Source organism: Microcebus murinus, unplaced genomic scaffold, assembly GCF_040939455.1.
Source record: "Microcebus murinus isolate Inina unplaced genomic scaffold, M.murinus_Inina_mat1.0 scaf021_hap2_Mmur4.0, whole genome shotgun sequence".
Lineage (NCBI taxonomy): Eukaryota > Metazoa > Chordata > Mammalia > Primates > Cheirogaleidae > Microcebus > Microcebus murinus.
In genome coordinates, this window is record NW_027438967.1 from 61,318 (window position 1) to 71,501 (window position 10,184).

The 10,184-nt window shown below is 47.6% G+C and overlaps 1 long non-coding RNA gene and 1 pseudogene across 3 annotated transcripts in view; one reads left to right on the forward strand and one right to left on the reverse strand.

Moving 5' to 3' along the window:
* Positions 1-7,142, reverse strand: part of LOC142867858 (uncharacterized) — a 30,542-nt gene extending 23,400 nt beyond the window's left edge. For 2 of the 3 annotated variants that reach the window (XR_012917193.1, XR_012917194.1), the window contains exons 1-4: positions 6,739-7,142; positions 3,993-4,123; positions 2,013-2,115; positions 1,121-1,531 (exon numbers count right to left, since the gene is read on the reverse strand). This is a non-coding gene — a long non-coding RNA (uncharacterized LOC142867858). The remainder of the gene's footprint in view (positions 1-1,120; positions 1,532-2,012; positions 2,116-3,992; positions 4,124-6,738) is intronic. The other variant, XR_012917195.1, reaches the window with a different exon arrangement.
* A 1,583-nt stretch (positions 7,143-8,725) lies between these two features.
* On the forward strand, positions 8,726-9,369 carry LOC142867861 (protein FAM156A/FAM156B-like; annotated as a pseudogene).
* Positions 9,370-10,184: the final 815 nt, after the last annotated feature.

Here is a 10,184-nt window from a genome sequence, read left to right on the forward strand (position 1 = left end):
TATAGGTAAGAGTATTGAGGAAACAGGCATCAAGAAGTGGTGACCTAGCTTAAGGGTGAGATTAGACTACGTGACCACATCTGTCTCCGAAAGTGACTGTGTGGATTTGTTACCCCATTCTATTTGTTTTCTTCCTAACCATCATCTTTTTTATTCCCAGTGTAGCCAAATCCTCCATCTGACCTTTGAACGTTGGAGTTTCCCAGGGCACTTTGCTCTCTTTTCTTTTCACTGGCCCTGTCATCCAGTTCCATGCCCTCGCCTAACATTCCTATGCTGAGAGAACCCAACTGTGAATCTCCAAGCCTGACCTCCCAATTCTGTATTCCAGACCCATGAAATCCCGTGACCACTTTTCCTCTCCACCTGAAGGTCTCAGTCCTCTCAAACTTGGTGTTTTCTAACGTTATATTATCCTCTTACTCTTTTGACTGTATAGTGTTCTCTTTAACTCTGCCACCTCCTTTCCTGCACCCTCCTCAGCCATCCCTAAATCCTCTCCCTGGAACTAGACCTACAGTTAGTTGGTCCAGTGATCTCCGTCTTCACTGCTGCCACTAATCTAATCCACCATCATCTCCCAACTGGATTAAAGTAAGAAGTTCATTGTGAAATCTCAGCCTCCACTCTAGCTGCACTGTCCCATGAAAGTAAAATGAAATGTTGACTTTTAAATTAAAATTAAAATTAAAGTGATAGTTTTGATTACATTACTCTCCTGTTCCAAACCCTACAATGGCCTGTGTGATTAAGCACACCTGTGCAAACATTTTTTTTTTTTTTAAATTTCAGTTGCGATAAATCCTGCAAAACACAAGCATACGACGCTTGTGGATACCTAGAAAGGGAGCTCAAAGGACCTGAATGACCAAGGAAGGGTACCCATTGGGTTTAGGATAATGTGTGAGATCCTTACACTGGCCCACAAAGCTTTGCTTGATCTATCCAGGGTCAATCTCTGTTTCTCCAGGCTTGTGTCATGCCACGGTTTCCCTCACTCCACAGCCCTCAACCTCACTGACTTTCTTTCACATCTTCAAATACACCAAGATCCTCCTTGGCTCAGGCATTGGCACACTCTCTTCCTTTTGACAGGAACCCCCTTCCTTGCCTTATTCACCTGGATAACTCATACTCATCCTTCTGGTGGCTGTTTAGATGTCATTTCCATAGGGAAGCCTTCTCAGCCCATCCGGGCATGGTGATGTCTCTCTGTCATATATGTCTAAGGAAAAGTGTACTTTGGTTTTATGGCAGTCATCAATATTGAAATAACATACGTACTTATTTGTGAGTGTAACATCTACCTCCCTTCCAGACTATGGCCTCCATGAAAAATGATCCACATGAGTCTGGTTCTCTGCTATATGCCATGAGGACATGGTACCCACCCTACCCTGAATAAATAAATATCCACTGAATGAAGCAGAAAAGGAGGTGAGTTAGGGCTCTCACCTATAGGATGGTCTACAGAATGGATTAGAGCAAAGCACACAGCAAGGATGGATGTGGCATCAGTCCTTCTGGAAAACTGTTGAAAAGAGTTTGATTCAAAGTGTGGTGGCCACCAATTTAATCTAGTGAACACAGCTGAGCCTTGATACCTGCATCTCCTACAGGAGGACATGATCTTCCTCTAACAATTTCCCTAGGTAAGCTACAAACAGAGGGTGCTCTGGATGCTTCATTCCCCCTCAGCTTACCCATTCCTGTCCCATTATTTAGGAGCTCAGTTTGAAAGCAGTCTGGAGCCTCCAGGGTGTGGCTGCTTAATAGTTGTTGAATGACTGCTTTCCTGGCCAATAGGAAATCTGTTAGGACTTGGCAAGGAGAGCTCTCTTCCAAGAGTGTAATGGAGCACGGGGCCTGAGCTACAGCTTGGTCAGACACAGCTCTGCATTTGAGAAGTAACTTGCTTTCATGCAAAATGATTACCCTAGGGAGGACCAATAAAAGGATATGATGGCTGACAGAGGTAGGCGGGGTTGTGGTGAATATCATGGAAGAAGGACCTTGATATGTCAGGAAAGAAGACATCATCCACAAAATTATTGTGCTAAACGTTGTCACTGTCAGCTGCACCCACTCCTGGAAGTGGTTGGCTCCTGCCACCTGCTGGATGGGCATATGGAATGTGAGTGTAAAGGACAGGGTTGTAATGAAGTAGAACCCAGAAGGAGCAGGCTGTGAAAGTGGCAGCAGAGAAGGAGGCAGAGAGTGAGAGGAAACCATCCAGCCCGAGATTGTCTTGAGGAATTTCTGATTGTAACTTGATCTGAGCAGCCATGGCTGCATGGAAAGGCAGAGAACAATGTCAGAAGAAGAAAGAAAAGAATGCCCTTTTTCTGCATCTTGGCCAATCAATTTGGGGCTCTTTTTGTATGATGACCTTGCATGCAAGTTTCCTGATTCTGAGCATGGAAAGTCAGTATGATGGAATGACAGCTGACAGCTGGCAGTGCTATAAGATCCCACTGTTTATTTCCTACTGCTTGGTAGCACCTGTCTTCACTCCCCTGGAGAGGCAAGCTAATGTGATCATCTCAGGTGCTGGTTAATATGGTAGACGCCTCTTCTCAGTTACTTTCTTTCAGCTCTCAATGGCAGGGAGCCCTTTCTACCCCCACTCCTGGAAGGTTTCTCCTTCCCTTCTCAGAAGTTCAGCCTTCCTACTTTTTCTCCTGCCTCTTTGAGTGCACCATGGGATTCTTTGTGAGCTGCTCCCCTTCACCACACCCTTGGTGGAATGGACTGAATATCTGTGCCCCCTCAAAATTTGCATGGTGGAACCCTAATCCCAATGGTATGGTATTTGAAGCAGGGGGCGGGGGGTGGGGTGGGGCTCAGGAAGTGATTAAGTCATGGTGGTGGAGTGCTCCAGAATGAGATTAGAGCCATTACAAGAAGAGCCCAGACAGCTAGCTAGCCCTCTATCTGCCACCTAAGAGTACAGCAAGCTGTCTGCCATCTGCAACCTGGAAGGGGCCCTGCAGAACTCAGCCACGCTGGCACCCTGATCTCAGACTCCCAGCCTCCAGAACTGTGAGAAATGCATTTCTATTGTTTATAAGCTACCCAGTCTATGGCACTTTGTTAAAGCAGGCAGGAAAACTGCAAAGACATGCACCCCACCAAATATTCCTTCAGCTTCTACTCATCTCAGTCTGTCCTCTCTACCTCAGGATTCTCTTCCCTCAAACATTACTTCTAAGCACATGACTACCACTAGGTCTCTATTTTTGTCCTCACCAGTGCCCTGAATTCCAAACATACGTTCCCTTCTCTGTGCTGAACATTTGGTATGGTGAGATTTGCTGTCAGCTCCTCATCAGTACAGCTAAATCAAAATTCATCTCGCCTACCAAAAATGTAGCTTGCTCACATTCCTTCATATCTTAATGTATTCCACCACCGTGCCCCCAGACGTTGTAGGGCTTCCTCAACCTTTCGATTGTTCCTTGGATGTCTCTTCCCTATAGCTTTAGGATTACCACTTCTGGGTCTCAAATTTAGGTCACTATTGTCTCCCATAATCTGATAACACTTTAGGGGCAGTTTTCTTTCTCTGCCCTTCTAGTCTCTCTCTCCTTTCCTTCGCTGCCAGATTAACCTGATGCAGATGTCATTTGGGCCACATCTTTGGTCAGTTCTAGAGGGCTCCCACTGTGTAATATCTTCCATGGTGGTCAAGGCTTTCCTGGCCCTGAGGAATCTTGCTAGCTATACTTCCCATTACCCTATTTTTCTCCAGGAACCCTCCCATCACATTGGTTAACTCACTGCCTTTAAAAGGCATGGTGTGCCCCCTGGGCCCACGTTTCCAAATACCATTTGCCTTAAGAGCAACTCCCGAGTCACCTCCTTACAGAGAAGGTCCCAAGCATGGAGTGATTTCTCTCAGAAATCCCAAGGTAGAGAAATGGACAGTCATTTTAGCAAGTAATCACCTGCTATCATGTAATTTTTTCCTACTGTTATTCTGCATTACTTACATTTTTTGGCCAACTAACTTTCCTCAGATTTGTATCCTTGAGTGGGTTCCAAGCTGCTTCAGAAGAGGAACTGAAATATTTCTGTTTCTTGCTGCCATGAACAGAGGAGGGGCTCGAATTCTGCAGGTTGGCTGCAGAAATCAGAAAGTCGGAAATTCAGTGAATTTCCAGAGGCAGGCCCAGCACAAGTTAGCTTTTTGATAAAACTTGAACCTTGACTCAGCTAACCTGAGGAAACAAACACTGGTAAATGATGGGCAGGTATATGTTAATTGCACAGCATAGGGAAGGATGAGGTTTCTCTTTCCAAAAATTAGGAATTTCTCCCAATCTTCCGTGGCTCCAGAATATCAACCCATCCTATGGACTTGGAGCCTTCTAGCAGTTCTCAAACTGGAGCTATACTGGGCTTTAACAATTTTTCCCTCCCCTTTGGGATACGATTCTTCTCCTGTATTGTTAAGAACAAGGACTCCCTGACTGTGTTTTGGGAGAAGGGCCCTTGGGCTAAGCTCCATTAGGGGAGCCTTGTTCACTAAATTGGAATCGTTTGTCCTTGACAAAGGTGATGGCAGGCTTGCTGGGACTACTTTGCATTTCCTTCCCTCCAAAAAGAATTCTGAGAAGGAAGAGCCGCTATTTGGAAGACATGAAGTTCCTTCCAGGCAAGAAGAGATGAATGTTTTGGGGGAAATTGTCAACCAGGGGGAGAAATGAGTTATTGTTGAGAAATATGAGAGCTTTGCAAAGAAACAATGGCATGAAACACATGTTCCCTACATAGAGAACGTGTGTGTGTGTGTGTGTGTGTGTGTGTGTGTGTGTGTGAGAGAGAGAGAGAGAGACAGACAGACAGACAGAGAGAGAGAGAGAGAGAGAGAGAGAGAGAGAGAGGGTGAGTCTTGTTCCTCTGAGGAACAGATGCCAGTGAGAGATTAACATGCAAGGACTTTGTGAGGACAAGGGTCCGTGTGGAAGGAAATGAGGAGGGAACCAGAGAAGGTGGGCGGAGCCATCTGACTGACATGCAAGCCTGAGAAGAAGAGACGGTTGTGTGTGTGTGTGTGTGGGGGGGTTGTCCTGGACTCCTGTGCAGTGCAAGGAAGTTTTGGCACAGCCTCAGAGAGGGCTTGAAGCAAAGTGTCTCCCAGGACCTAGTCTGCCTAAGTATCTCCAAAACACTCAGTCATTGGCCTGCAGCAGCCCGTGAGGGGCTTGGCGTTGACACATGACCTGTGATAGATTTCAAAGCCGAGCGTGCTAGTGATTACCAAACTCAGCAGCAGGGGTTCTCCATTAATCATGCTCCGTGTAGTAGAAAGTCTGTGATATACATTCTCATAGCTGCCATGGGGTCTAGCCGGAGAGAGCCCATGAAAATAGGTCACAGTGCTTTTCACCTAAAGCTGCAGGGGAGACACTGCTGACACCTAAGGTGAGGTGAGGGGATCTGTATTCTGATGTGTGTGTAGGGGGGATGGAAGAAACTGCCAAATGACTTCTCTTTGATGGATCATAGAGCCACTGAAAGGAGGACAGGGGTTCTGCCTCTAGAAGGTGGGTCCAAAGTATGTGAGTCAGGTTCTTCCCTAAGACAGAAGAGTATTTCTCACAGGAGAAACCCCCAAGGACATCTAGGAATCAGGCTGGGGTTGAGGACATGGAGAAGGCTCCTTGAAAGGAGCCCTGGGTGTGAGGGAACTTGGGGAATGAACTTTGGGACCAGGGGCAGAGCACCTAAGCCAGTGGCATAAACATCAAGATGCAGAGCCTCGTATTTTAGAGCATGGGCCTTTGCTTTCCTTTTCTTCCCCCAGAGGGGGACTCAGCCACTCTGCTTGGCTCATCTGACTCCTGTTCCTATTGAAGCACCTAAACCAGTGACCAGCTGTGTCCCAAACACCTGCCCAAGGCCACCAGGCAGGGACTCACACCTGTGAGTAGAAGCCTCTGTTTCCCGCTGTGTCCTGGATTCCCAACCAGTGACTGGACCATGTTCAAGGCCCAATCTTCTGCCCTGTCCTCTAACTCCGGGCCTAGCCCAGCCTTTAACCAGTGTCAAGTTGGCCAGCACTTCCCCCTTGTGCAGCTGTCCTTTCGTCATAAGCCAGGTTTTGGTCATGGTTTTGAACCTTCTGTCTCATACAACTTGTCCACAACTTTCCGAATGCAGGGGTTTCCAGGCTACAGCACTATGATGATCTGTAAAAGAATTTGTGTGTGTGTGTGTGTGTGCACGTGCATGCATGCAAACATACACATACACACACACACACACACACACACACACACACACACACACACACATATGTGTCCTTAAGCATTATGTCATTTCCTGTGCTCCCCTTATCACCAAAAATCCCTGCCGCTCCTGCCCAAATGTGGACGATGCTCAGGAGAGAAATTGTTTCATCTGCAGACCAGAACTCAGAAATCTGCTGAGTGTACAGCTGAAATGACTGAAAAGCCATTAATTGGAGTGTTTCTGGAAGTAACTGCTGAGTTCTCTAAGGATAAACAGAAAAGGAGACTTTAAGAACAGATTAATTTCAGTCAGGGGCAAATGCTCCCTCTGCAAAGAGTTGGGGAGCAGAGAGTTGGGGTTGCTTACCCCAGAATGAAGAGGATGGGGGTCATTTATAATAAGAATGATCCCTTGTAGTGGTAGGTAGAGATCACTGTATTTGTTTTTCTTGTTGCTGTCTAAAAATTTTACCATGAAGTTAGCACTTAAGAAAATACTCACAGTTCTGTAGGTCTGAAGTCCAGAGGCTCCACTGGGATCTCTGCAAAGGGTCCAGGTGTTGGCCAGGCTGGGCTTGGAGAAGGAGTCATTTCAACACTCGCTCAGGTTTGGGCAGAATTCAGTTCCTTGGGGTTGTACAACTGTGACCCCATTTTCTTGCCAGCTGTGGCCTGGGAGGTGCTCTCATCTCCTACAGACCTCTCTCTGGTCCTTGCATGCACCTCCACCAGCCCCAAACTAGCAATGGTGCATTAAGTCCTTCTCAACTCAAGCTTCAAATCCCTCTGACTTCTTCTGCGACCAGCCAGAGAAAGCCCTCTGCCTTTAAAAGTCTCCTGTGATTAGATTAGGCCCACCTGGATAATGGTGCTTTTGATCAGTCATGGGAGAGGTGCCACATCACCTCCACTGGGAGGGCATTAGACAAACGTGAGGGCCACTGGGGACTATTCCTGGCATTCTGCCTATCACAATCACCACATTCAGCTCTTTCCATGTTTTGATGCTGTTTAAAAATTAATCTATTGAAGGCAGGAAGCATCATGACTGGCAAATTACTCACACTTTTGTGAGTTCTCTCCTTCACTTGCTTTTGTTAGTTTTCCGTGTGTGCATAGAAAGTCCACCCCCCCCCCCAAGTACACAGAGAGCAATGTGTCCTCCTCCTATCATCTACTGCAGGGATATCTGGCACGGTATGACTAGGTACACACCAGGGTGGGTTCAGGGAGTGAAGTATAGGACAGCTGAGCATCTGAACTCAGTGTGGCCAAAGGACTGACATAAAAGGCAAGAGAGAGCAGCCTGGGGTGGGTCTCACATGGAGTCAGAGCAAGCTTGGGTCAGCTCTGCCACATCACCACCTGCAAACTGAGGTAGTTATATGCCCACCACCATAGGAGAAACCCCAACTTTGCACTCCTTAGCTCGTAGAATTCTCACCTGAGTTTCAATACTGCTTTCATCACATTCCCAGTCCTTAGCATACCTCACTAGTCTGCGCAGGTGGAGAGACTGCTTTGTACGACAGAGCAAGATTTCACTACCCGCTCGGCTAGGGGAAGCGGTGTACAAGCAAAAGTGAAAAGACAAAGATCGTGTATTTACAACATGCTAAAAATGGGGGTTTGACAATGGTCATCTCAGGAGGATTAATGGGTAGATCTGGGAAAACAATAGTGGAGGAAGGACAATGTTTTAGGTTGTTGAAGAGTGTTGGCTCTGGATGCCATTTCTGGGAATGTGTATAGGGTGCTCAGAAAGAGAAGGGAGAGACAGACACCTAGTAGTCACAGAAAGCCCCTTACTGAAGAACCCTGTGCCAAGACTTTTAGAACCATATTTTTCAGCGCCATTAGAGAAAAGTAACATTGTATGTGGTCTCACTGCACGTCATGTCACAAAAGGATTTCTGTAGGCAGCTGAGCAGCTTGTGGGGTAGCACCTCCAGCCAGTGATTATGAAGGTGACAATCAAATGTATGTGAAGCCTCCAGGGCACAAATGCTTGCACCTCAATAAAATGCTGCCCTATGACATTATATAAAATGCTTATAGAAAGAGTAGATATCATTGCCTATTAAGTACACTTAGAGTTATATTTGAGAATGGAGGAGGAAGCCAGTAGTTAACATCATTCACTGCAAGGCACCTTTCCCATGAGCTGGCATGCAAAAGACAGAATACCAGCGACCGTCCCCTAAATGCTTATGATATGCTATGCATTATTCTAAGCTCTTGAGATGTATCATTTCCTGTAATCCTCAGAAGAAGCCTAGGAGGTGGGTCTCCTGATTGTCCCTGTTTTACACACAGGAAGTAGAGGGACAGAGAGGTTAAGTAAGGTGTATTACCTTACTTAAGAGGTTAAGTGACGGCTCTCCTTTCTTCCCTTATCACCCTTTGTTTCAGTCTGGCCACACACCCTCCTCGCTGCCTTCTGGATATCTGAGAACCTCCAGCTTCACCTTTTTGTCCAGACGCAAGGGCCGGGCGGAGCTTCCAGCTCAGACTAGACCTCCATGGATCCACTCCAGAAATGGAATCCAGTGTCGATGTCGGGATCTTCCCAGATGACGGCTGCAGAGAGTGCGCAGGCGGGCACAGCAGCCCCTCGGCCTTCTTCCTCAGGGCAGCTGATGGTGGGCCTGGGTAACCCGCGCCCTGGTCCTGGCTCCAGCCACCTGGGATGCAGACACCGTGACCACATGGCACCTTACCCGGCTGAGAGGGAACCCAGGATCGTTTCCTCAGGGAACAGGGATCAGAATTGATTCCGATGCGAGTGTCCATACTGCCAGAGCCATAGGCCGACTCTTTCTGGGATCCCTGGGGAGAGAAGCGGGGCCCCTCCTGCTTCCTCCTGGGAGGCGCTAGTGCAGGGCCTCAGCGGCCTGACCCTCAGCCTGGGTACCAGCCAGCCCGGCCTTCTGCCCGGAGGGGCGCTCCAGCAGCAGGAGAGAGAGGAGAAGCGCCAACTGGAGAGGCAGCAGGAGAGCAAGAGAGTGTTCCAGAGGCTGCTCAAGCAGTGGTTAGAGGAAAACTGAGACACTGTTCGTCACGCGAGGCAGATCAGGAGGGATTCAGGCGCAGATGCGGTGTTGCCAGCTCCCGGGCGTGGGACCAGACAGTGAGCTCTAGTCAGAGGATGGCCGGGACCTGTGTCATGACCAGAATCCTCCAGGAAAATCTTGTTTTTTCCTCCTCATCTTGTTGTCAAAAAGCTACAAAGTATCCAATGTAGCAGCAGTGCTTTCCTGACATCTATGTCCTTTTGGCCCATTTTATTGACTGCCTCCCGGGAGAAGCATGAGGTGTGATGGAAAGCATGTGTGTTGTGCAGTTGGATTATTGAGAGGAACTCAGAGAGAAGATGAGCCGCAATTTCCAGAACTTGAAGCAGGAGAATGCATGAGAATTGCATCCACACATTGGACTGTTTGGGTTAAGCATTCGACTAAGGTAACCTACATGTAAGTAAAGAAATTTCGCTCCTTAACAAGGGAGTATTAGAATCCCTTGAAGAACTTTCTAATGTATTGTATCAATTGTGAATCCCTAATAGATGCGTGCTTTAAAGGAAGGTAATGGTAACATACTGGTTAGTTTACTGGCATTGGTTTATGTCCCCCCACATCTGAGTTGATTGAATCTAAATCCTGGGGCAGCTGTTCACGATATCTCAAGAGAGGCTGCAGAAGTGTAGACTCTGAATGATGGAGGAGGGAGGCCTGGGAACATGCTCGAGTCACCATTGTGGTGCCATAACTGCAACAGCAGCTGAAGCAGCCTTGCGGGATAGAGCGTCTCCCTTACCGCTTCTCCCTTACCGGTGAGCAACGGGAAGCAGTCTCCTGCCCATGGGAGACCTGTCAGAGCACCTGCCTGTTGGTGCTCAAGTCACTGACTGGGGGTTTGTCATCATTCCTCAATCTCAGGTGCCCCTCA